The sequence below is a fragment of the Phoxinus phoxinus genome, assembly GCF_949152265.1.
Source record: "Phoxinus phoxinus genome assembly, chromosome: 18".
Taxonomy (NCBI): Eukaryota; Metazoa; Chordata; class Actinopteri; order Cypriniformes; family Leuciscidae; genus Phoxinus; species Phoxinus phoxinus.
The window spans coordinates 18,222,868-18,248,101 of record NC_136893.1 but is presented as its reverse complement, the minus strand read 5'-3'; the positions used below and the strand labels follow the sequence as shown (position 1 = coordinate 18,248,101).

At 38.8% G+C, this 25,234-nt stretch overlaps 3 protein-coding genes across 11 annotated transcripts in view; 1 reads left to right on the top strand and 2 right to left on the bottom strand.

Annotated features, from left to right (window-relative positions):
• The window catches only part of gata5 (GATA binding protein 5), a 130,510-nt gene extending 117,675 nt beyond the window's left edge, over positions 1-12,835 (bottom strand). For 4 of the 9 annotated variants that reach the window (XM_079587809.1, XM_079587811.1, XM_079587806.1 and 1 more), the window contains exons 1-2: positions 12,737-12,835; positions 4,105-4,194 (exon numbers count right to left, since the gene is read on the bottom strand). The gene's annotated coding sequence lies outside the window, so the exon portion shown is untranslated. The remainder of the gene's footprint in view (positions 1-4,104; positions 4,195-12,736) is intronic. The other 5 variants (XM_079587808.1, XM_079587803.1, XM_079587804.1 and 2 more) reach the window with 3 other exon arrangements.
• pofut1 (protein O-fucosyltransferase 1) overlaps positions 1-25,234 on the bottom strand; it is a 328,122-nt gene that overhangs the window by 248,340 nt on the left and 54,548 nt on the right. The gene's annotated exons all lie outside the window — the stretch shown is intronic.
• The window catches only part of slco4a1 (solute carrier organic anion transporter family, member 4A1), a 39,817-nt gene continuing 34,530 nt past the window's right edge, over positions 19,948-25,234 (top strand). Inside the window, exon 1 of the mRNA XM_079587799.1 lies at positions 19,948-20,113. The gene's annotated coding sequence lies outside the window, so the exon portion shown is untranslated. The remainder of the gene's footprint in view (positions 20,114-25,234) is intronic.

Genomic DNA, 25,234 nt, shown 5'->3' with positions numbered 1-25,234 from the left:
AGCAAACACACACACACTTCTTAAATCTGATATTGAATCGTAATAGACTACATGACAAGTATGTGCGCATAACAGCCATAGAGAGAGTATGTGTGTTTAGAGGATGGAGCTGCTTCTCATATGTGCGGTTTGTGCTTTCAGGATGAAACAAGCCTTACACCGTGTCCTAACCAGATCAGGTGTGATGAGATCCAGCGACAAATAATTTGTCTGTCCACACTAGACACGAAGCGACTGCGAGATGCGTACAAATCAATCAAAACCCACAGCCAATCAGAAAAGCGTGTGGGCGGATTCTCGCGTCAAGTGCACAGCAGAGTAATCTTGATGGCAATCGCAAGAAAATGGATAGACTACATAATCAAATTCACAAATATTACACCATTTAAACAGTATTCAAATACATAGGCTACTGAGTTACTAAAACAATCTGTCAAATACTTCATTTATTTCTTTACAGTTTGAGCGTTCTTGTTTCCATTTGTTTCATTTCAAGATCTGAGGTGAATTATCCATTGTTGCTTTTACAGCTACAAATCTGGAGCACTAAATGATATTCAAAATCACATTACACGCTTTTAACATTAAATAAAGCACATACCTGGCTGAGATTATCATTGCCACACTTTGTGTTTGTTGTGCCAGTGCAACGTCGCAGAAAAATACAAACAGTTTCTAAAATAGATTCGCCGCGTGTCGCTGTTAGGACAAAAACTCTGATTAACATGGAAAATATCTATTTTATCGCGTGTCGCGGCGCGTGTAATTAGGACACAGTGTTACACATACAATCTGAGGCCCATTTAGCAAGGACAGTGAAATAAAGGACAAGACTGAGGGCCACGGAGACCAAACGCAGACAGCAGTTCACACGCACACAAACACCTTGACCATCTCATCAGACAAAAATGTGTAAAGAAACACATTTTCTCGTCTGTAAAGAAATATCAGTTGTGCAGAAGGTAGCAGCCTCCTTTACACCTGCAGAGGTGAAATATGAGAGGAACATTTTAACCAACAACACACTGTGAGACAGAAAATGTGGAAGACAAAAAAGACAGATGGAGGTATGTGCTTATAAACAATCCTGAAGTCATGTTTTGAAAGTCATAGTGCGTAAATGGCGATTTTTTTTCTGTTCTGGTTTAAACTGTATTGCGGTTTTCTTATAGGCAGTGCTACACTACACAGTGTGCAAATAGCCAATCATGTTGGCAAAGGTACTTTTCACTAACTCTGCCCACAACTGCTCAGATATTACTTTGTGTGAATAGCATCTATCACTATTTGCACATATTGTAAACAAGATGCTATTTTTATATACACTACCATTCAAAAGTAAGATTATATAATGTTTTTGAAAGAAGTCTGCAATTATTTGATCCGAAATTCAGTAAAATACGGTAATATTATTACAATTAATAACGGTCTTCTATTTTATAAAGGTAGTGTATAATTGGTGCAAACAGTACCTGCAGCACCACTATTTACACTCAATTTAAATAAGTCATTTCATTTCACACATCAGTCATTTTCTATCAATAACATGTTTTATGTGTTAACTCAAATTCCGTTGCTTTTTTTAATACACTTTAACATGCCCTTTTAATTATTTGGAGAAAAAAAAAGTAACATAATAAGATGTTAATGTTTTCAGCATTTGTTTTTTAAAAACTTTATTTCTGAGTGAGGAACTCTGGGATTTCGAGTTTGAGATAAGGATCATGAAAAAGAATTAAGTTCAAGCCAAGTAAAGCCAACCTGTTTAATCCCCTCATAGATCCCAACCCAAGGCGATAAAATAAATTTAAACTGACAGTTCATCCTTTACTTCCAATTTCCCTGAGCAACTTCTAATTATTACCCATTTACTACTAGACGCACCAGCGACAGCAGACTTGGCGATCACAGACTTACAAGCGCAAACTCAAAACAAAACTGATAAAGTCAGCCATTAGGGATGTGACGGTGAGGATATTTTCCGGTAATACCAGTATCACAGGGGGGAAGGTCGCTTATGAATGCCTGTGCACCCGACACTCGTTGGCTCACGCTGAATTGGGCGGACACGTTTATTTTTTGATTGTAGTGTCTGTTCTCCAACTAAAATTATTTTCATTAGTATAAAAAAATCTAAATGACGGTGGGGGGCGGTGCCGTGGTGGGCAAGTAATGTAATCGGGTCTGAACACTGTGTAACACCGGTAACACTGACTATCGCAGCAAGCCCAGCAGCCATATACCTTATTTCCTTAATATATCATTACCTTCAAGAAAACATCAGGATCAAGAAGTCTGCACTTTTTCCTTCAGATTCCTCGGCGTAATGTCTTTGAGAACTGCTGATTTTATTAGCCGATCGGCTCACCCACTCTGAAAATTACCAATTGAGTTTCTCCAGACCTGGGCAGGGATTCAACCCCACAGCGGGTCACAGTGCGCGTTTAAACTTTGTCACCCATGCGCATCACACTCCCTAATCTAATGATAAATTAATCAAGATTTTAAACTGACCCACTATTTTAGCAGTTTTACTACAAGACTGCTGACACGGGAGCTTTAACAGGCACCACTTTCTTCTGTCAGACAACAGGCCTGAGTTACCTCACAGCTGTTGTGTGAGATGATGACTGAACCTTTTATTTTTGAGACAATTAACACGATAAATTACCTTAATGCTCAAGTCAGCCTGTTTACAACTTCCTTACAGCCTCGTTGTCTTTTCCCTTCCGCTCTTGTCAACACACCCATAACCAGAAAAAATCTTGTATGTTAGTGGTTTTCTTGCCATGCGACTTTGAGAGGACAGGGAAAGGAGAGAAGAAGAAATCAATAGGGAACCAAATTGGAGAAATTCTTCCCATTACTCTCCCTGTTTCCCATTCCACACACCGCATCACAGATACAGCAGCTGCCGCTGCTCTGGTCGCAGCTCATCCTCTTCAGACACACACAAACACACACTCGCTGACAGTTGGTACACACAAACAGGCAGTTTGCACTGATATGTTGTCGCTTTTCTTGTACTGTGATTGTTTTTAGTTTTTTTTATGTTTGTGTGACACAAAACATCATGATTTACTTTGATCATAGTTCTCTCTTTCGCTCTCCAACAGACATCAATTGAGTTTGAATCCATCGTAAAGCCACAATGATGTGGTTCATACTGAGATTTATGACTTCAGCTTGTCCGCACGCTCACCCACAGCAGTTTGACTCCATCAGTCAGCCAGAACAATTCTGAACCTCATCAATTTCAATCTGGATAGATCTCCAGCATCAAATTTAATACATTATGTGAGTTCGATAATGCAGAGACTCCAGCTTCACATTAACATGGACCTAATGATACTGATGCATTATTCTCAAATTTAGCGAGTACACAAACAATATGAAGGGAGGAAGTCATCAGTGACTGAATTGACGAGGCTTCTATTATGTGGCTGATACACAAGTTAAGGGCTTTAACACCTTGTTATCGTTGCAGCGCAAAGTGCTTAACCCCAGATTTTCGTTTAGCTTTTAACCTCGGGGTAAAGGAACGTTTCACACTTATTTAGAAGTGGGGTTAGCACCAACTATTACCCGGGGGCTATGAATTCCTGCTCCGGCTCCAGACTGCGACCAAATGGTTGCATTTTGCTACCTTTTTTCTTGCCGGTGCAACTAAATTTGTAAGAGGTCGCACTGGTGCGACCACCGCGTTGCCCAACTTATAAGAGCTACAATTTCACATATGAAAAACATCAAACGGCAAATGAAACGAAAGCAGAATGAAACTGCACTTCTTGTTTGAGCTGCGTAGCACGGACAGTTTATCAGCTCGGACCAATACTAAACAGCACAGCGCGAGCTCAGAACAGGTTTACTCGCGAGCTGATATGAAGAGAGCTCAATGTCTGAAACCTAAAATAAAGACGATGTGTTTGAAAACTGAATGGTTATCATATATGACAAGAGTTGAGTGCGTCAGGCTCTGGCTCAGCGCCAGCCAAAGCGCAAAAGCACATTTGAATTCAGCAGTTGATCACGTGATCGCACGCTCCAGGGACCAGCCAAGACTGATCGCACTGATGGGAATTTAGTAAAAGTGCCACATCTTACCCTATGCTCCCTCTATGCCGTGTTTGAGAGCAGCCACTTCCACTCATCCATCCGGGAGTCTGATCGTGGCCATCTGCCTATTAGTTCAGCCTGAGGACAAGAACAACAAAAAAGAAAAGAAAAAGAGTTCATATTTAATTTGCAACTCCTGTAAACACATTATAAATACAGTTGCAAATATATCCATGTTTATTTAACAAAATATGATATGAATACCACAGAGCAATTATGCTCTAGTTGTGTTCTGCTATAAAGTCTCAGGAACCGGATCAACCATGTTTGTGAAGCTTTTTATTCTTGTAGAGAGGAATGTTACATCAATCGTGCCATTTCAAAAGGACTGCTTCACTGGGGAATCCAAACTACTTAAAATAATGTGCCCACTGGAACAAAGTGAGCAGGGTTTCCCAATTCCTTCTCTATGGGAGCTAGGCATACAGTAAGGCCCGCAGAAGGGGACTGTGGGATAGAAAGCAGTGTGAGCTTCTTCTGCAGCAGGTACACTTCTCTAAACAGAACAAAACCATCATTTCAGGACATTGTCAGTATGTTGTGAAATACCAGAAGAGAAGGAGAAATGACAATACTGTTTTAACCTGTGTTGTGTTACTCTCGTGTGTGATATTTCAGCACAAGTACAGTACATCTTCATAGTACACTGCATCCTCCACAAGAGGCTTACAAGATATATTGTGCAGTGCAACCTGAATACAGTTCTAAGTTTTTGGTCATGTTTACAGCTGATTTACATAATTAGTGATTCAGGTGCTGAACCAACAGGGACATCACAAATAAACAACGCTCAGTGGGCACAATTCATTCTTAGTGATTTACCCGACTGAACATCAAAGACAGAAAGAAAAGAGGTTAAATAAAGGGAAAGGGGGGGAAAAAAGTCAACTGGATTATGGAAAATTCTGCAAGAGAGGCTAATTTTAGAAACACTTGATGGTTAAGTCACTAGGCACTGATCCAAAGTCACAACAACTCTGCCAACGAGACGACAAAGTGTTCTATTCCTCTCCTCCATTCTTTCACTATTTTTCTCTCCCTTTCTTTCTCAGAAACAATGAAAGAATTATACAGTGCTAAATACAATTTAAAGCACAGAGAATATAATTTCAAACTTTAAAACCCATTAAGAATGTTTACTATGAAAATGTGTACGCCAATAATATTAGAGGTTTAATAACAGAAACACATTGTTTACTTTCCTTTTGAGGTGGTTGTGGTGGAACAGTTCATATTATATACATATGTTACACAAAAAAAAGATAATTAAGAATGAACAACATGTCTACAGAAGTTATTTTAATTAGTGTTAACATTTTTTTAATCAAAAGTTGCACTATGAACGGACATGAACAATCTTGAAGATGACATGAAGACATGTATTTTGACATGTAACATGAAGAATTGTATTTTTATTAAGTAACATTAACAAAGACTAATAAATGTTTAAAATATTTCCCAATGCTCACTATTAGTTCATGTTAGTCAATATACATTAACCATAAATGAGACCTTATTGTAAAGTGTTAGCAAGATCATATTTCAGGATAACCTTGTTAATATTCATGAGCTATGGGCAAATGTAAAAAATGACTAAATATTTATGTAATATTTCATCTTACACACAACAAAACGCAGAGAACGTAGAATCTGTAATAAAATCATTTAGTAATAATTGTTCCATTTGTACTATCGGCAGGCACATAAATATGAGAGAACAGACTTGAATTAGCAGAGGATCAATGAGCCAGGACATTTAATTAATTAAACCAGCTCAGCCTATTCCCACACACACACCAAATACATGGACAGTTATAGAATTAGAAGATACACACATGCTACACAGCGTCCTTCAAACAGCAGTCGGAGTGTGACACATTAGTTTAAGGAAATGACAGGGGCAATAATCAGACAGGTGGATGTTAGTGCTGACGGCGCTGTCCTAAAGGTCACAGTGTACTCACACACTCAGACTAATCAACATGCTGTTCGTGTCTCTATAGAGAGAAGTATTTCAGCAACAGTCAAATACCTTGATTCATTTATAAAAATGTGTCCGTGTTGTCACGGGATAAGCGCATCCAAGTCATCTTCATGACTAAGTTCACTTGTGCATTAACAGACTTTGGTTTTGTGCAATTGTAAGTTGTAATATAATATGTTTATTTTGTATATATCTGATTTATCTCATAGGATGCATGTGGTTTATTTTGTGTTTGGAATTAACACTATAGTAAAATGTAAACGTTTATAATAATAAAAAAATTACACAACATTTACACAAAAATCATTTACAAAAACTGTTAAATTAGGATTATCATTACTGATAAATATTATTTAACATTTATGTGTTGTATTTTTTTTCATTGACATCAAAATGTAAGCTTCCCATGCATGGATTGTGACCAAGATTATCAGTGAATAATGTCATGAGTATAATAAAAAGCAGGATAATGAGTAAATGACAGAACTTTCAGTTTTTCAGGTTCATGTTTTGTCTAATTATTCTGCTTCTTTTTAGACAGTTGAGCATTTATGCTCAGGGTCATTGTATTGAACAACAGTGATAGTTTCACTACATCCACACAAATTCACAACTGGTACACTACTGGCAATGCAATGCATAGCCACCAACTGCATTATTCACTTTATCTGTCAGTGTATTTGAGAGTGTCGTGTTTGTATGTGTGAGAATGTTTGTGTCATCCTGCTCTTTATAGAGCCCAGTGTAATCTTTTTGATTTGCTGGATTGACCCCACTTAATTCAATGGAACAGAATTGCTGTGACAGCAGCACTGAATGGATTTTCAATGCACTGCACCTGCACTAATAAGTTTAAGGATAACCTCCTTCCTTCAGCGTAGAGAGACCGAAAAAGACAGAGCGAGAGAGCGACAGCGGGACAAGACAAATTAGCTCACAAGTCACTAACACACTTTACATAAACAAGGGTAACACATGCTTCAAAGAGAAACAATCAAATGTATCCATGCAAAGACACACTCACACATGCACTGGTGGTCAACATATACACTTCTAGAGGCAAGGACATCAAATCTGATGTAAAGGCAAACACAGTTCTCTCTCAATCTGAATATGTGGCCTATCAGTTTAAAAGACTGCAGTAGAGCTCTGGATCAATGTGTGCGTTTAACGGCCTGTCTGCATAGCGTCCGGCCTGGGAGAGGACAATGTATGCTTCTAGCACACCCGCCTATAGTCTGTAAATGAGAAAGCGACAGACCGAGTTGAGCACAGCCAATGCAATCTGAACACAAAAAAGTCTGATATGTCATAGTAGCCTATATACGATGTCATACCCCAATCACAACTCCAATGTGATATATTACCATATATACAGTAACAGTAATATTTTTATTAGCACCTCGCAGACTCGAATATGGCACACATGTTGGGCTGTCACGATTATGAAATGACGATTAATTGTGATTATGCAGATTAATTGTCAGTTTTAGCGCTTTGTCCTTCCTTTTTGTGTGCTTCATTCATTAAATAATTGTGATGAATTGAATCATTTGCAAGTTATTATTTTGCAGTGTAAGATTACAGTTAACACCTTTAAAGTAATTATTCAATTCAGTAAATAACTTCAACAATCGCAACAAACTGGCCAATCATAGAAAAGGCTATTAATGTATCATTCATACATACCACACACACACACACACACGCATGTACAAACATATATATACATTAGGGGTGTAACGGTACATGTATTCGTACCGAACCGTTTCGGTACAGGACTTTCGGTACGGTGCACATGTGTACCGAATGCAATCTTTCACGTAAATTAGGCTAGTTTAGTGTGCGGAACATACGTCAATTCCGAGTTTCCACACGAACATATTAAGTGTCGGAAGTCTCCGCGTTGTGTTGCCATAGATATCGAAGAGCTTTGTAGATAATGCGCGTTGCACTTGCACTTGCGCTTGAGCGCGTGAATTTTTTTTCCCTCCAAACCATAGATATTATATAGAGACTAGATGCCCTATTGGCCGCTGGGCACCGAGAAATACGGCGGCCATCTTAAACCGGTCGTACTCCTAGTTTCGTTGCTTAGCAGCAGTTAGATTCCAGAGCACTGTGGAGCATTTTCCTGTTCTAATCGGCGGACCATCGCAATATAGGGCCCGGGATTACTTTTCACAAGTAATTTTTAACATTACCGTACTTTTGGTTGTATTTTGTGAATAGAATATTACCAGATAATTGAGAAGGAGCAAGGATCTTCGATATTACTGTACAGAAATCGTAGCCAGCTAACGTTAGCTAGGCTGTGTTTACTGCATCACTCGGCATGGAGAGGTTGGGTAAAGTAATAATTACAAGAGCTTCTCGGTTATCAGATACAAGCATTCAACGGCCCTGTAGTATACATATATACATATAGGTTATTTGTGTTTGCGCACGTGATATCAGGAAGCAATCTATGTAAGTTAATAACTTTAACTTACCTGTGTAACGTTAACTTTAATACACACATGACGGCGATGCGCAAATCGAGTGTGTGTGAGTGTGAGAGAGAGAGTAAGTGTATGTATATGTGTATGTGTGTGTCACATCATTATTGTTTCTTCAACTTATTAAAATATCTTACTTTACTGAAACTATCTGTTTCTGCTTCTTTATCATATTTACAGTGTATGATTTATAAAATACCTTATATCCTACATCACATATTTAGATTTTGGACGTCTGGTCACTTTATATCTGATATCAGAATATTATATTACTGTTAAGCCTACTATGAATATTAAAATATGCCGAACCATGTGTCCTGTATCATAGCTACATGAATGACATTTGCAGAAAAAAACCCCGCGTGAAAATCAGTTCGGTATTCAGTGAGGTATGATTAATTAAATGCGCTGACAGCTCATTGCACCTGCCATACAGATTACACTGAGTGGAGCGGGTGACCGGTGTAAGATGGCGGCTCCACGGCTCGACCGCGCTAATAGGCAGTCGCGGTCGATAGGGCGTCTATCTATATGATGTCTATGCTCCAAACCACTTCAGCGGAAATCCCGCCCTGCAGCTGACTCTAAAGTTTTCATTGGTCATGCTCATGTCAAACAATCACCTGATCCCTAAACCTACCCGTCACTGTAACCTAAACCAATGAAATCGGCTGCAGGGCGGGATTTCCACTGAAGTGGTTAAAAAAAAAATATATAATAATTCACGCGCTCAAGCTCAAGTGCAACGCGCATATCTACAAAGCTCTTTGAGAACTACATACAAGCTGGGATTGGTAATGCTGCACTCACTGTCTGTAATCCATAGTTATTTATATTATTCATTATATTCTATGTGATATTGGTTTGAGAGTATTTTATTTAGTGGAGAACTTTGCAGCTGTATTTTATTCCTTATTATTTTTTATTTTATTAAATATATATATTTTAATATTATATATATATATATAATATTAAAACGTTAATAATAAATATATATATTATATTTTATAAAAAAAAGTGTTTAAAAAGTGTAAACAAATTGTAACAAAAAAAAAGTTTATAGTAAACATTCAAACAACCAGCAGTTTAATGTTTGCATTTCTTTCCCTTACTGTACCGAAAATGAACCGAACCGTGACTTTAAAACCGAGGTACGTACCGAACCGTAATTTTTGCGTACCGTTACACCCCTAATATACATACAGACACGTATACTGTATACAGACACACACACACACACACATACATATATATATATATATAATTAATAACTAGGCCTAATTATAATAGGCTACATCTTATAGGTCGATAGTTTAATAGTAGCCTACCTGTAAACAAATGAGCAGTCTATAATCAATAATTAAATAAATTAAACGTCACAAAAGGTTCTGCTTTTTATGAACAGAAGCTGAGCCCATACTTTCCAGCAGGTGAAAATCCACTGTGAATGTATCATTCATGCTGTTTGAAACGCTCAGAGTCTTTGGCATTCAGTTGGTGTTAAGCAGCAGTTTATTCGCATGATTGACAGCCCCTCAATCGTCTATTAGTTTATCACAATGACCTGGGTTCATTTCGGCTTCTAGTTGGTAATGCAGCCACAGATCAACTCCACAACAGTGCTCCTACTCAACAGTACGTGCACTTCAAAGATGGCTTTCTGACTCGCTAAAGGGAACCGTTTTACAGAAAATACACACAACAAGTCAGTCATTATGGCGTTCTCTGTGCGTAACTTCAATCCAGTAGCGTTATAGGGCAACGGAGTCTGCTCTCTAGTGGTGACTAGAAAATACTACACAACAGGGTCACGGGTCACGGGCAGAAAAAGCACACTCACTGCTGCTGAAAAAAACAAGGCTGTCATTCATTCATATTTCATACATGTATATTTGATGGCCGTGGAGGAGAGAGGATACAGCAAACTAAGACCAATTGCTCACAAAGACAAGCGAAGCGGGAAAATCCAGATCGGACAGTTCGTGTCAGTTTAAACGGTCTTGTACAAGAAAACAAACAAACAAATAAATGAATAAATATTAGATAACAAGCCCTTCTTATTGTCCTCAATAACATATTGAGCACACAAAGCAACAATCAAAACCATTAGACCAGTTCTAATTATAAGCTCCCAAATAATTCCTGGCTCTCTATTCCTTTAATTCCAGAATCCAAAAAACTTATTAAATATGTATATAAGCAATACACATTAATTACAGTTTTTCTGAATTGCTAGAACACATTTCTCGAAACCATCACCCACTTTGTCGAAACCTTTAACACAAAACCAAATCTTCAAGCTACAGAACATCTGACTCTTCTGGCAAAATCAAACAATTGCCTCAAAACCATTTGATCTGTGCTCAAAATCAACAGTGCTTTCAGATCACAGCGAGTCAATATTATAAACACTGACTACAGATCACTCCTTTAGACACTACATCAAATAAATGGGGAACACAGAATCCAAAGCACGCAGTTACAGAAAAAAAGTATATTGTAACAAAGTAAACATTTTGCAATTACGTAAAAAAAGTATATGACAACTTACAGTAGTAAGGTGAATGAATTGTATACTGTGAACCGATTAATCGCATCCAAAATAAAAGTTTGTGTACTGTGTATAATTATTTTGTGTATATATATATATATATATATATATATATATATATATATATATATATATATATATATACACGTGCATGTATATATTTAAGAAAAATGTGTTATTTATATATTTAATATATAATATAAATTATATATAAATCTATATACATGCAAATATTTCTGAAATATACACAAGCATGTGTGTGTATTTATATATAAAATAATTATACAGTACACACACACATTTATTATGTAAATACAAACTTTTATTTTGGATGCGATTAGGCTAATCGATTAACAGCCCATTACTGTATGCACTGCAAGTACAGTATTGTACTGAATATTGTATAGTATTGAATGTCTGTATATTCAGCACTTGCATACTGTGAAAATAATGACCCAACTGCAAAAGCCAAAAAGGTAAAAACTCTAAATGAAAAGCATGTCACAGTACACTCAGAAGACTTGTGCAACTGTAAAATCAAGGTCAGTGAGAGAGATTGATTCTGCTTCAGCATCATGTCTTCATGTTGGGTCCGGCCGGAGGACTTTGTCCACATCACAGACAATATCTGCAGGCTAAGGGAAAAACACTAAAGCAGATCCAGCCTTGACAACCTTCTCCACACACCTTGCTCTTTCTCGTCCTGATCCTTCTTGTTCACCACTTTACACAAATAATTCTTCCTCCTCTCCCTCCTATTGTTTCCATCCATTGTTAGTATCAACATTCAGTGCAACATTTTGAGTCCATTTTAGCACTCTGAACGGACTGACTTGCATTAGGTACAGTTGGTTTGGTCACACATCATAAGAAATAAGTGTGAACAATTTTGAGTCGTGTGTAAACGATGACAACTGTGTTGTAGCCTAGTCGTTTAATTTTTGCCTGCATGTGTTCAGCGTTTTGAAACACTAGTGCATCACAGTGCGAAATGTTTTTTTTAGTAAGTGAGAATGTGTTTAGAGTTTTGCAAAAAAATAGTGCATGAGATTTGCAAACAGTGTTTTAACTACCTAAACTTGTTTAATGTTTTACAGAAAGTGTGATTTAATCGTCAAATTGGTTTAACCTATTGAGAATTTGGTTCACAGAATGGGATTTGGTGTTTTAGCAATTAAGAAAAACTATAATACTGTACACTTCGGCTATTCCAGAAGAACACATGTCGTTACATCAATTAACCTACCAGCCAGCAACCAACAATCCCGTGCTTATAACACCCTCTAGTGGAGAATAGGTGAAGCGCAATCTCACAATCTAACTCTCACTCATCTGAAAACAGGCTTTAACCTTATGTGTTGCATAGTTACATATAAACGAAGTCTTACAGTTAAATTCAGCTGCCTATACATGAGCTCGACCTTATTTAATCCTGCAAACGTCAACACCTTTCACGAAATTAGACAAACTAATATCCACAAAAAGAAACAAAACACTCCATGGGCAGTAGAGTATGTTCATTAACAAAAGTTTCGTTGTGTGCACTAAATGAGAAAGTGTAATATATGTTTTACGATTAACTCTTACCGTTTGTTTGGTGATATGGTTTGCTTGAGTCGAGCAGACGAGCTGGCGCGCGGCTTGTTTGACGATGATGTCATAAAATGGAGACCTTCTTACCGCGCTAAAAGTTTCCGCCAAAATGGCATATTTACTTACCAGTTAATACGACAAAACGGTGGAAGACCTATGTCAAAAATATAATAACCGGGCCCGGTACATAAAAATCACAAATTTCCTAAAGTTTCTGACGGAGGTCATTATCGTTTTTATTCACATTTATCCGAAATGAATTTATTATGTTTTTATCATGCAGCATGGCCTATCGAATATATTTTGATTTTCTCCGAACTGTCCTCCTGATTAATTGGGTGTTTAAAAATCGATTAATTTTTTTTTTGATTCTGCTATTTGCTGCCTTCTGAACTAGTTTAGCCATAGGTTACTACAGATTGATGATGACAACAGTCAGTGTGTCACTTCAACAAGCGCAAAGTAGGCTACATATGTTCACAATTAGAATAATCTTAAACTTGCACTTTGCTCACCAAAAAAAAAAAAGAGAACATATCTTACCTTATTATAAGGTAAGATATGTTCTCTTTTTTTTTATGACAGTCTTGAATTCATAAAAAAAAAAAAAAAACTGGTCACTTGATTAGGTAGCCTACACCTAGCTACTGGATTGGACCCCCTTTTGCCTTTAGAACTGCCTTAATTATTCGTGACATATTCAACAAGAAACACATTCCTCAGAGATTTTGGTCCATATTGACATGATAGCATCAAACAGATTCATGATGCGAATCTCCCGTTCCACCACATCCAAAAGGGACTCTATTGAGATCTGGAGACTGTGGAGGCCATTTGGGTAACCAGTTTTAAGAAACCAGTTTGAGATGATTTGAGCTTTGTGCCAGTGTTATCCTGCTGGAAGTAGCCATCAGAAGATATGTACACTGTGGTCATAAAGGAATGGACATGGACTTGTTCCAATCTTCTATTGTCCAATTTTGGTGAGTCAGTGTGAATTCACCTTTGGCTAAGCCCCGCCCCCCTTAGTTACTGTTGCTACCTCCGACAACTTCATCTGGGCTCTGGTTTGGTATCAACATGGCTTATGCTGTGACGACTCTTCCTGCTGAAATTTTATCAAACTTTTATAAAGCAGCAAATAAAGTGTCCGATAGAAGTAGGCAAAAGTGTCTGCAGTGTGCGTTCGAATGCTATATTCAAGACATACCGGTGAAACGCAAGCAACAACAAGGCATCCAAATAGAGGCAAAAGCATAACGGTCACAGTCAAAAAATGAACCACAGCATATCCTAATGGAGACGGAGGCTGGGACTGACAATATCAGGAGAAACACTGTTCATGCAAAGCTGGGTAGGTCTCTATTCACTTCTATAATCGTTATTATTTACAAAGCAAACGGACTACGCGAGTATAAAGTTGTATTTATTAGCAGCGTGTGCTAGCGTATCAACAATTAGGGCAGAGAACCGAAATCATAACCTAAACCAGTATAAAACTGTCTAACTAGTATAACTTCACAGTAAGGTTAAAAGCTAAATGTATCTTAGATGTCACACTAATTCGCCTTTGGCTAAGCCACGCCCTAGAATGTAGATTGACCAATCACAGCGCAGCCACGAACGAGCTCCCACAGAGGTCCGACACTTTTTCACGGCGCTCCATTGACTTCAACGCAGGCGGCTCATATTTTTGGTCTCGGCAGGCTATTACGTCGTCGTTTTATTAAAAATATGGTTAAACGTTGTGCCTGGGGCATTTGTAACACAGATACTCGTTTCCAAGAGAGGTTGGAGGGGGGTGTCCGTTTTTTCCCCTTCCCAAAACCAAAGTTAAATACTGACAAGTGTCGTCTTTGGATTAAACTGTGTGGACGTCCTCAGTCAGCAAAACCCCTCAAGATCAACAACACACTTTTGTGTTTTAACCTTACTGTGAAGTTATACTAGTTAGACAGTTTTATACTGGTTTAGGTTATGATTTCGGTTCTCTGCCCTAATTGTTGATACGCTAGCACAAGCTGCTAATAAATACAACTTTATACTCGCGTAGTCCGTTTGCTTTGTAAATAATAACGATTATAGAAGTGAATGACCTACCCAGCTTTGCATGAACAGTGTTTCTCCTGATATTGTCAGTCCCAGCCTCCGTCTCCATTAGGATATGCTGTGGTTCATTTTTTGACTGTGACCGTTATGCTTTTGCCTCTATTTGGATGCCTTGTTGTTGCTTGCGTTTCATCGGTATGTCTTGAATATAGCATTCGAACGCTGCAGACACTTTTGCCTACTTCTATCGGACACTTTATTTGCTTCTTTATAAAAGTTTGATAAAATTTCATCAGGAAGAGCCGTCACAGCATAAGCCATGTTGATACCAAACCAGAGCCCAGATGAAGTTGTCGGAGGTAGCAACAGTAACTAAGGGGGCGGGGCTTAGCCAAAGGTGAATTGACATTTCAACAGATAATTGACTAACAACACAAATATCCAATCAAATCAGTGCGCAGAAAAGTCTATGGCAAGCATGGATATTCATTTTTGATTGTTTGGTTTTCACTAGTAAAATGGACAATTCTTTATCAGATATCAGAATTAATATTGAATTTAGTCAAATTGATTTTATATACTAGGAATGTATTAGCCTGGGAAAACCCAGACCACTTCCGGCAAATTTAGATTTGCTCTGCAAGTGGGTCTGGCGAAGAGCCCATTGAAACCCATTTCCAATCCGTCGAAATCGCGGCACCAATCAGAAACGTTGGGGCGGGCTTTACACGATGATGACAGAGCAGAGACGGTGACGCAGATTTTGTACATTACAAAGATGGATGCCGCCGTGGAACATCACAACATCACTCGTTCGAATCAGCTATCGCGTCTGTTTCAAGCGATTTAAAATTGTCATTTTCGTTAACACAAACAGAGAATTGCTGAGAGTCTCGAGATGTTTCTCCGTCGCTCTGCATACGTCAGGACATTCGTCCCTCTGATTGGTTTTAGATCTATCCGACGTCCGTTGGTGACGCCCCTGTGGAAATGAATTGTCTATGGAGCTTTGCCAGACCCTAACTCAGTTACAACTGAGAGTGGTCTGGGTTTTCCCAGGCTAGGAATGTATAGTTTTAGTAACCGCAATTATTTTACAGCTTGTGAAGGATGTCTGGATTGGAAAAGGATGAGAGACATTAGAGTGGATCCAGTGTCCAGCTGAAGCAAGATGGATGCTGCCTCACCTCTAGGAGATGGAGGTTCTGGGATTCATATTTAACATCTAGGATGATGATGATGATGATTACCCTGCAGCTAATATTGAGGCTGTTGTATACTGTACATGCATAGTTCATTGGGAAATTGTTTAGAGAGTGCTTTCACACAACCCAACAATTGATGCTTATTACAGTCTCATCTGTTTGTGTTCCAGTGCATGGTGTCATAGTTTACTTCCTGGCTTGGATGAAGGATGAAGCTGTAGGTAAGCAAATTCAAATGACACACTACCTGAATCACTGACACACATGAAAGACGCTACTCTAGCAGGGTTCCCATGGATCCTTAAAAAGTCTTAAATTAGATTTTAAAACTTTAAGGCCATAAAAAGTATTTCCCCCGGTTTCACAGACAAGGCTTATTTTGTCCTTGACTAAAATGCATTTTTGATCTATTTTAACTGAAAGCAACTTGCACTGACATTTCTTAAAATGTCAGTGCCATTATTTTACGTTAAGAGAACACTTCTGTATGTGCGCTGTTTTCTGAGCTGCGCACACATCCAAAGCGTGCAAAGAGCCACATAAAGTGCACAGACAAATACACACAATTATGTCTAAATATCCCTTTAAACACAGTCGGTTTTGTCTTAAGTGAACAGTCGGCCTAAGATCCGTACACTGACAGCAGTATAACTACCTGATGCCAACGTTAGGCTAATGTTAATCAAAGAACAAAAGAAAAAGAAAATCCTTGATTTAATGTGCTTGTGTGGAGATTTGCTATATGCACCAATTATTTATTTCACAGTACATTATATATGCACTGTAAACCCTAACACTCAAAATAATTAACTGGTTTGAGTAGGACAAACTTAAATTAAACTAATTAGTTCAGTCAAATTAACTTTTATGAGTATTTAGCACTTTCTTTTTCTTTCAAGTTCACAGAACTGATATATTTTAAGTAAATTGAACTGTTTCATTGTTTTGAGTTTTATGAAAATATTTATTTTCATTTAGACAAACTTAAGTTTAACTGAAACGGCTGGGATGTCTATTTCCCAGCATGCTTTGCCGATGGCACTCGAAAGGGAGAGTAAATGCTTTCCCCCGAGGGGAAGTGCTTAGGGAAGCAAGTGCGTGTCTAAAAGTGGACTGGAACGCAGCCTCAGTCTCCATAATCAAACACACCTGATTCAACTCATCAGCTCATTATCACATGGGTTAATGAGCTGATGAGTTGAATCAGTTTGATTAGAGAGACAAAGAAAACGTGCAGTGTTGGGTGTCCTTCAGGAGCAGGGTTGGGGAAACTAAATTAGTGTACTCAAACATTTTACAAGTTAAGAACAATTAATATGTATAAGTACAAAATAAAAATCTGCTAGTTCTGCTTATTAAACTTTTTAAATTACTCAAATTACAATTGATTGCCTTAAATGTTTTGAGTTCTGCCAACTTATTTTGCCAAAAGACTGCATGAAAAATAACCACTTATAAGCTGCACAATGGTGGAAAATGTATTAAATTGAATTGATAGTATTTAAAAGTCATAATGGTGAGGGGAAATGATTTAATGAAAACAATGGCAAGGTTTCAGATCTTTTTATTAATTTTAAATACAATACAATTATTATAGTACAAATCTAAGCAGGTTTAGTTGGATCTTTGTAATAATAATTATAAAGAATATATGTTTAACAGAATATCGAGTAGTTTCTAAACCAATAGTAAGAAAAATTATATTTGTTCATTTATTATTTTTATTAGTAAAACCATAGCAACCACAATTAGCCTTTTTTCATGGTTTATTTGCACTAAAATCATAATAATGTCAATCTGCAAAAAGAAAAAACATGGTTTCATGCATAAAATCCATTATCAGTATACTTTAAGGGATGTTTTTTAGGAATAACTACAATCCTTAAAAACATTATAATTATAGAACATTATAAACCGGACCAAATGTGGAAGTGGACGTTCGCAACATCCGGTGGACGTCCCTTGAATGCTGGGACGATATTCATACCATATAACTCCTCATTCTGGACAACTTTGCCTCTAGGACCACTGCTGTCAATTGAATTGTTTGTTCGATATTTGCAATGATTTAAAAAATACTAATTTTGTGAACTAGTCATAGCTTCTTCACTCAACCTCAATAAAACCACTGCAGTGCAGTTATGGACTCAGGTCAATAATTATCAAAACATTTTGAACATTAGCCTTAATTTGGATAGCTATAACACTGTCATTTAAAAATGGGTGTGGCAAAATAAAAACTATATTGAAACTATATTTTGTTATATATTAAAACAAAATGCAAAACTAAAAACTTCACGAAATCAGGTGAACATATGCAACATGATTCTACACAAGCATGCAAACTTTTATGGAGATCTGACAATAGGTGGCATTATAGGCTAACTGTCAAAAAGCTTTTAAAAACATGTTCCATAGTAAACTGCCTGTATTGACAAATGGTATTTTCCATCTCTGGTGGTTACAGGCTTGCTAAATAAAACATAACAAAAAAATTTATGCATGTGCTTAAATGCCTTAAAGAACACTTAAAACCCCTGATAATTTATGCTTGCAGCTATATTTATTTTTTTATTTGTATCATTCAATATTCAAGTAAGTTGAAACCCAGTTTGGAACTTTGGAACCAAAGTGTAATCCGGCAATTTTTCTTCTTAAAAACAAAATTTCTGTCGTTACTGGCAATGAATTCATGGTGTTCGCAAGGCTGCGAAGGATCAATCTGTTGTATCCTTCATTGCTCGGGAAATGAAGGGCGCATTTCGCGGACGCATTTGAAAGAGCGTTTGAATTGGGACAGCCTTCGTCGCGCTGCTGTGATGCAATCGGCTTTGAATGCGGCCTTCGAAGAATGCGATTCATGCTGGAAGAAACTATCAAAATCAAACATTTTAGCTCTTTTTGTCAACATACAGTATATTATTGTGCATATATTTTAGATTTTCCAGCCACACACAAACCCATTATTTTAGTTGTCCTATCAGTGGGGGTCCACTATGCTCTTTGGTTTTAGTTTTAGTTTGATTAATGTTAATGGCCATGGGTCCATATGTCTTTAAGCTACCAATTTGCATGTATTTGTATTTTGCACCCCTGCCTGTCAGTGTTACAATGCTGCTACTAATAAAACTAAAATCATTTACATTATTTTTCCCCCCTCTGAAAAGATATTGATGGAAAAAACTCAGACAACATTCTCCAACCAGTCAAACCTTCACCTGCTTGCATCAAGTCACACCGGTTATACGAGAATAGCTCACTTCCTGAAGAAAGCAAGAGACAGAAGCAGTGAAACCACTAAAGACTACAGATGTCTCTCTTAGACCACATAAACAGGTCATGATCCTAAACAAAATAAGCTACAACATGTTGAGTTCAACACTCAAATGAACAGGAATCAGAGGCCACCAATGTGAAGCAAGTGGAAAATAATAATACTCTTGTCTTGCATCATATGACAATGGTAAATTTAAAGGCAATAAATTTGCTACTGCAAAATATTCAGCAGATGGATATACAGTTCAAATATCCATAAACTGTATAGCCAATAATAATGCAACACAATAAAGACATTGACTTGAATATAACATTTTAATCACACCTTAAATATAAAATAAAAATAAAAAATATAAAAAACGATCATACACTAAATAGCAAATTGTTAGGATTTATAAATTATAAAAAATATACTTTTCCAAATGCTAATGTCATTATATTTCTCTCCTCTACCTTTTTATTTTTTTAGTGTTTAAACCTTTTTAATTTAACATTTAAAACACGAATTACATAGAAACTGCGTGCATCTGAGTCAAACCAAACCTGCTGGTTAACCGAGGATGCTGCTGCTTGTGCTCATAAGCGCGGTAAAGACAGTTGTCAGACGAGCAGCCGTTTGGGCGGATGACACCTATTGGTCCAGCAGCATAACGCCATGGGGGGCGGATTCTCATTGGGTGAACGCTGCTTAATCCGAGAGCTGAACATTTCATAACATCTTCAACCTAAACGTTTATTCGTGGATTTACGGAGGGACAAACAATGCTCGCGAACGTGAAATGCACTGACAGATATCTGTCTGAAATGGAGAAGTCGTCTAAATCCTCAGTAGCGTGTTAACGTGAGTAGCTTTCATGACATTTCCATGTTGAGACAGGGATGAATGAACAACACCATGTGAGAGTAATGATAGGATACAGCAAAGCAGCACTGGCCAGACAGTATCCCAAACCACAGCGAGCCATATGGTTAATAAAACGCTCACTTATTGTGTGCTGGACTAAACACTCAGACATTATGCAGCGCAGACGACAAAGACTCTTGAGTCTGGACTGCGTATTTCCTCCACATGTTTCCAGTATGCCAGTGCGGAGACACATGATCAACTCAAACCGCAGGTCACTTCATGAGACATATGGGCATTCTATAATATATAGCTATTATTGTTATAGCGTTTAACAGTAGCCTATATTTTTTTGCAAAATTTTTGAAGTGTTATGTCACAAAATCTACAGTGAATGGCAAATTGTATATTAATAGCGTTATGTTTAATGATCAACAAGCTTTATTAAGGGCGCGCCACTGTACACAGTGTATTTCTAACCGTTTGTTCCTCTGAACAGCGCAATCATGCTCAGATATTTGAGGACTACATTTTTTCCGAATCACGAAAAACGTTCTTATGTCTTTTATGAATCTTGGCTCGTTTAAACTGTACTACGTTGGTGACGTTTTGAAACGAACTGTTCGAAAGAATCGATTCGCCGAGATGAGCCGGAATTCCCATCACTATCCACTAAAATAATTCTGCTTTTGTGTTCTCGAACAACGATGCAACGTGAAAACCTCCGTGTTATTGGGTTATATTTGTTCGGCTGTGATATTAAAACGATAACTTACTCTAGCACAGTAGCCTACTACAGGCTGTGTGACTGGTAATTGGGATTAGGCTAAGTATTCAAATCCACTTATTTTCTAGTCCTGGAAAACACATGGAAAATGAGAAAACTATCAGTAATTTTGGTACCAATTATTATTATTATTATTATTTATTTATTTATTACAATAGCCAATCTTTCTGCAGTAGCCTATAGTCATTTTTTAAAGGCAATACATGGTAATATTTTAATGTATTATATAGGCCTACCTAACTATTATTAGCATTAATAATTCATTGACTTTATTTAATATTTTTATTTTCATATTATAGTTAAATAAACTAGCCTTTTTAAATGGCTCATATTAATAAACAGATTTTATAGTTAGGTTAATAATAGTTATGGACATAAACTGTATGTCTTTTAAAGATTTAGAGAGAAATATATGGCAATCCTTGTCTTTTATTGTCTTTTATATAGTGAAATAGAAAATATCCTGGAAAAGTCTTGGAAAATTATTCCTCACGTTGTTTTAAACATGTATGAGTTTCTTTCTTTTGTTGAACACAAAATCAGATATTTTGAAGAATATATTGCCAAACAGTTTATGTTCCCCATTGACTTCCATATCTGTTTCTATACTATGGAAGTCAATGGGGACCAGCAACTGAACATAGAATCTGATACATATTTAAAACAACTTGAGGGTATATGATAGAATTTTCATTTTAGGGTAAACTATCCTCTTATTGTCAATATAGTATTTGGTAATTTTTGGGAAACCAAAATAATAACATTCTAAGAATATTTTCTGTAGGTTCTTTTTGTAACCAAAAACGAATGTTTCTAGAATGATCAGGGAATTAAAAAATTGTTAGCTGGTACATTATCGAAATTCAAAACGACTTAAATTGGTTTTGACCATTGCGTTAATTGTTTAAAAAAATACTAAACTTAGTGATTGTGAAAAAAATTGTGACTTGTTTAATTGAACAAAGTTTTTAAAATATTTGAAAATATTTAGGCTATAGGTTATTTAGTAAAATTTACAGCACTCTCCTTTCTACATTCAAATTTTGATGTTGATGAATAGTTCAGTCAGTTATATGATTACCCTTTATCACAGTCACTCCTTGTGAAGCCTTGAACACACTCTTCTCCTCCAGAGACCATCCATCAGTATTGATTAAGTGAAATATGAATCGCCTGACATATTGCAAATGTGATGTAACTAAGCGATTCAATTCATTTAAAATCCCTATTGACTCTTTGTGTCCCTCCTCTTATACTACCTCCTCTGCTAATCTGTAAGCCAGTTTAGACTGTATGACCACTTGTAATCAGCTTTTTACCTTTCAGCCTTTTAGTCATTATGAAAAGACACTGTCATGGAGCCATTACATGCTTCCAGGGTTCACAGAAGTGGAAGTCGCCCTTAATAAAGCTTGTGATATGGTTTCTCATAGATGCATGGTACATTTCTATATGCAAACTTTAGATTAACACATTAGATGAGGGAACACATACAGTATTTACTATTAAGGGGTTTTCCCTGAATAAACCCTAAATTACTGCTTATTAGATGAGGGAACACTTATTCACTATTAACTAGGGGTTTTCCCTTAATAAATTCTTCTTATTGATATAGTAAGTAAATTAGTTGTTGTAGTGGTTATGTTTAGGTCAGGTCAGTAAGGGATGTAGAATATGGTAATGCCGAATAAGGCATTAATATGTTCATTATAAGTAGGGCTGCGTGATTAATCGAAATTAAACAAAATCACGATTATGCAATTATGAAATAGCAAAGGCTAAGAATTTGTTTTGTTTTTTTCAATTTTTAATTCAATAAATATATGCACTTAGTGAAGAGCCGCTCTGTGATCAGTTGTAAATGCTGCTCCATCTCTGAAAGCACTGTGGTGTATAGTGAAAAAGTTGCTTATTATTGTTCAGTGGTCAAAATGTACTTTTTTGCTTGGTAAGGGCTCGACATTAAGCCTCGTCATGTGCAAGTAAATAGATCATTCAATTGTCCGCATCATTTTTTTTTTCTTGTCTGTAATTTTTTATATATTTGTGTTGTAAATATAATTTATTCTTAACCAATATTCTAATCAGTTTTCTATCAGCTTTGACATCTTTAAATCTCTATATTTGTGTTATTTACCTTTGTAAAGGGCTCCCCCCAGTCTTATTAAATGTTTGCTTCAGCTTTCATTTTAAATTCTATTCAAATAATTTATTGATCTATTGGCCGTTACCAGTCAAATTGAATAATTGACATTGAAAAATTACAATTGTATTTAATAATGTTATGAGATTGTTTTAAATATATTTTGAATAGGCTATACAAATAAGAAATGTTGGAAAGAATCATACTTTTAAACATGAAACTAAACGCCAGTGTCACGGGTATGGTGCGGATGAAGACAGGCTGAGGCCCAAAGTTCCAATTCAAACTTTTACTAGAATCAAACTTAAGCAAAACTGGTACAGGCAAGGGTAACACTCTCCATACAACGTAACATGTACAAACAGAAGCACGAACATTGACCGACAACTGAAGGGAGGAAGACAGGAACTTAAATACAGAGGATAACGAGGGTACAACAGGTGAAGACAATGAAGGGTGATTAACTGATTAACTAAACAGGTGACGAAAATGAACTAATGAAAATGACGACAGAGATGATGAAAACACTGAAGATGGAAAACAAACTAAAAGTCCATGATAAACAACAGAAAACACATTAACAATGTGACAGAACCCCCCCCTCCCCCCAGGCGCGTCCTCGCGCCGTAAAACATCCAAAGGGGTGGGAGGGTGGGCGCCCTGGAGGCTGATGAACAGGTGGCCGATCTGGAGCAGGAAGCCTCCAGGGCGGAGCAGGACGTGCAGGTGGCCAGGGCGGAGCAGGATGAGGGCGTGGCCATGGCGGAGCAGACGGACCCTCAGGCGTCCATGGTGGTGAGGACCCTTCGGGCGGCCATGGCGGTGAGGACCCTTCGGGCGGCCATGGCGGTGAGGACCCTTCGGGCGGCCATGGCGGTGAGGACCCTTCGAGTGGCCACGGCGGAGACGACCCCTCGGGCGGCCACGGCGGTGAGGACCCTTCGGGCGGCCATGGCGGTGAGGACCCTTCGGGCGGCCATGGCGGTGAGGACCCTTCGGGCGGCCATGGCGGTGAGGACCCTTCGGGCGGCCATGGCGGTGAGGACCCTTCGGGCGGCCACGGCGGTGAGGACCCTTCGGGCGGCCATGGCGGTGAGGACCCTTCGGGCGGCCATGGCGGTGAGGACCCTTCGGGCGGCCATGGCGGTGAGGACCCTTCGGGCGGCCTATAGCCCCCCCCCAAAAAGTACTTGGGGAGAGTGACAGGATTTGGAACCGGCTCAGGGACAGACACCGGCTCAGGGACAGACACCGGCTCAGGGACAGACACCGGCTCAGGGACAGACACCGGCTCAGGGACAGACACCGGCTCAGGGACAGACACCGGCTCAGGGACAGACACCGGCTCAGGGACAGACACCGGCTCCAGTGTGTGCGCAGCCCACACACACCACATGGTTGTGGCCATGATGGCCAGACTCGCGGTCACTGAGGACACAGGCGGTGGATACCTGGCGTGAATAGTCTCTGGGCTGGACGGGACCAGCGGTGCAGGAAGCTCTGGGCTGGACGGGACCAGCGGTGCAGGAAGCTCTGAACTGGACGGGACCAGCGGTGCAGGAAGCTCTGGGCTGGACGGGACCAGCGGTGCAGGAAGCTCTGGGCTGGACGGGACCAGCGGTGCAGGAAGCTCTGGGCTGGACGGGACCAGCGGTGCAGGAAGCTCTGGGCTGGACGGGACCAGCGGTGCAGGAAGCTCTGGGCTGGACGGGACCAGCGGTGCAGGAAGCTCAGGGCTGGACGGGACCAGCGGTGCAGGAAGCTCTGGGCTGGACGGGACCAGCGGTGCAGGAAGCTCTGGGCTGGACGGGACCAGCGGTACAGGAAGCTCGGGACTGGACGGAACCAGCGGTGCAGGAAGCTCTGTGCCGGGCAGCGATGAGGGCTCTGTGCTGGGCAGCGATGAGGGCTCTGTGCTGGGCAGCGATGAGGGCTCTGTGCTGGGCAGCGATGAGGGCTCTGTGCTGGGCAGCGATGAGGGCTCTGTGCTGGGCAGCGATGAGGGCTCTGTGCTGGGCAGCGATGAGGGCTCTGTGCTGGGCAGCGATGAGGGCTCTGTGCTGGGCAGCGATGAGGGCTCTGTGCTGGGCAGCGATGAGGGCTCTGTGCTGGGCAGCGATGAGGGCTCTGTGCTGGGCAGCGATGAGGGCTCTGTGCTGGGCAGCGATGAGGGCTCTGTGCTGGGCAG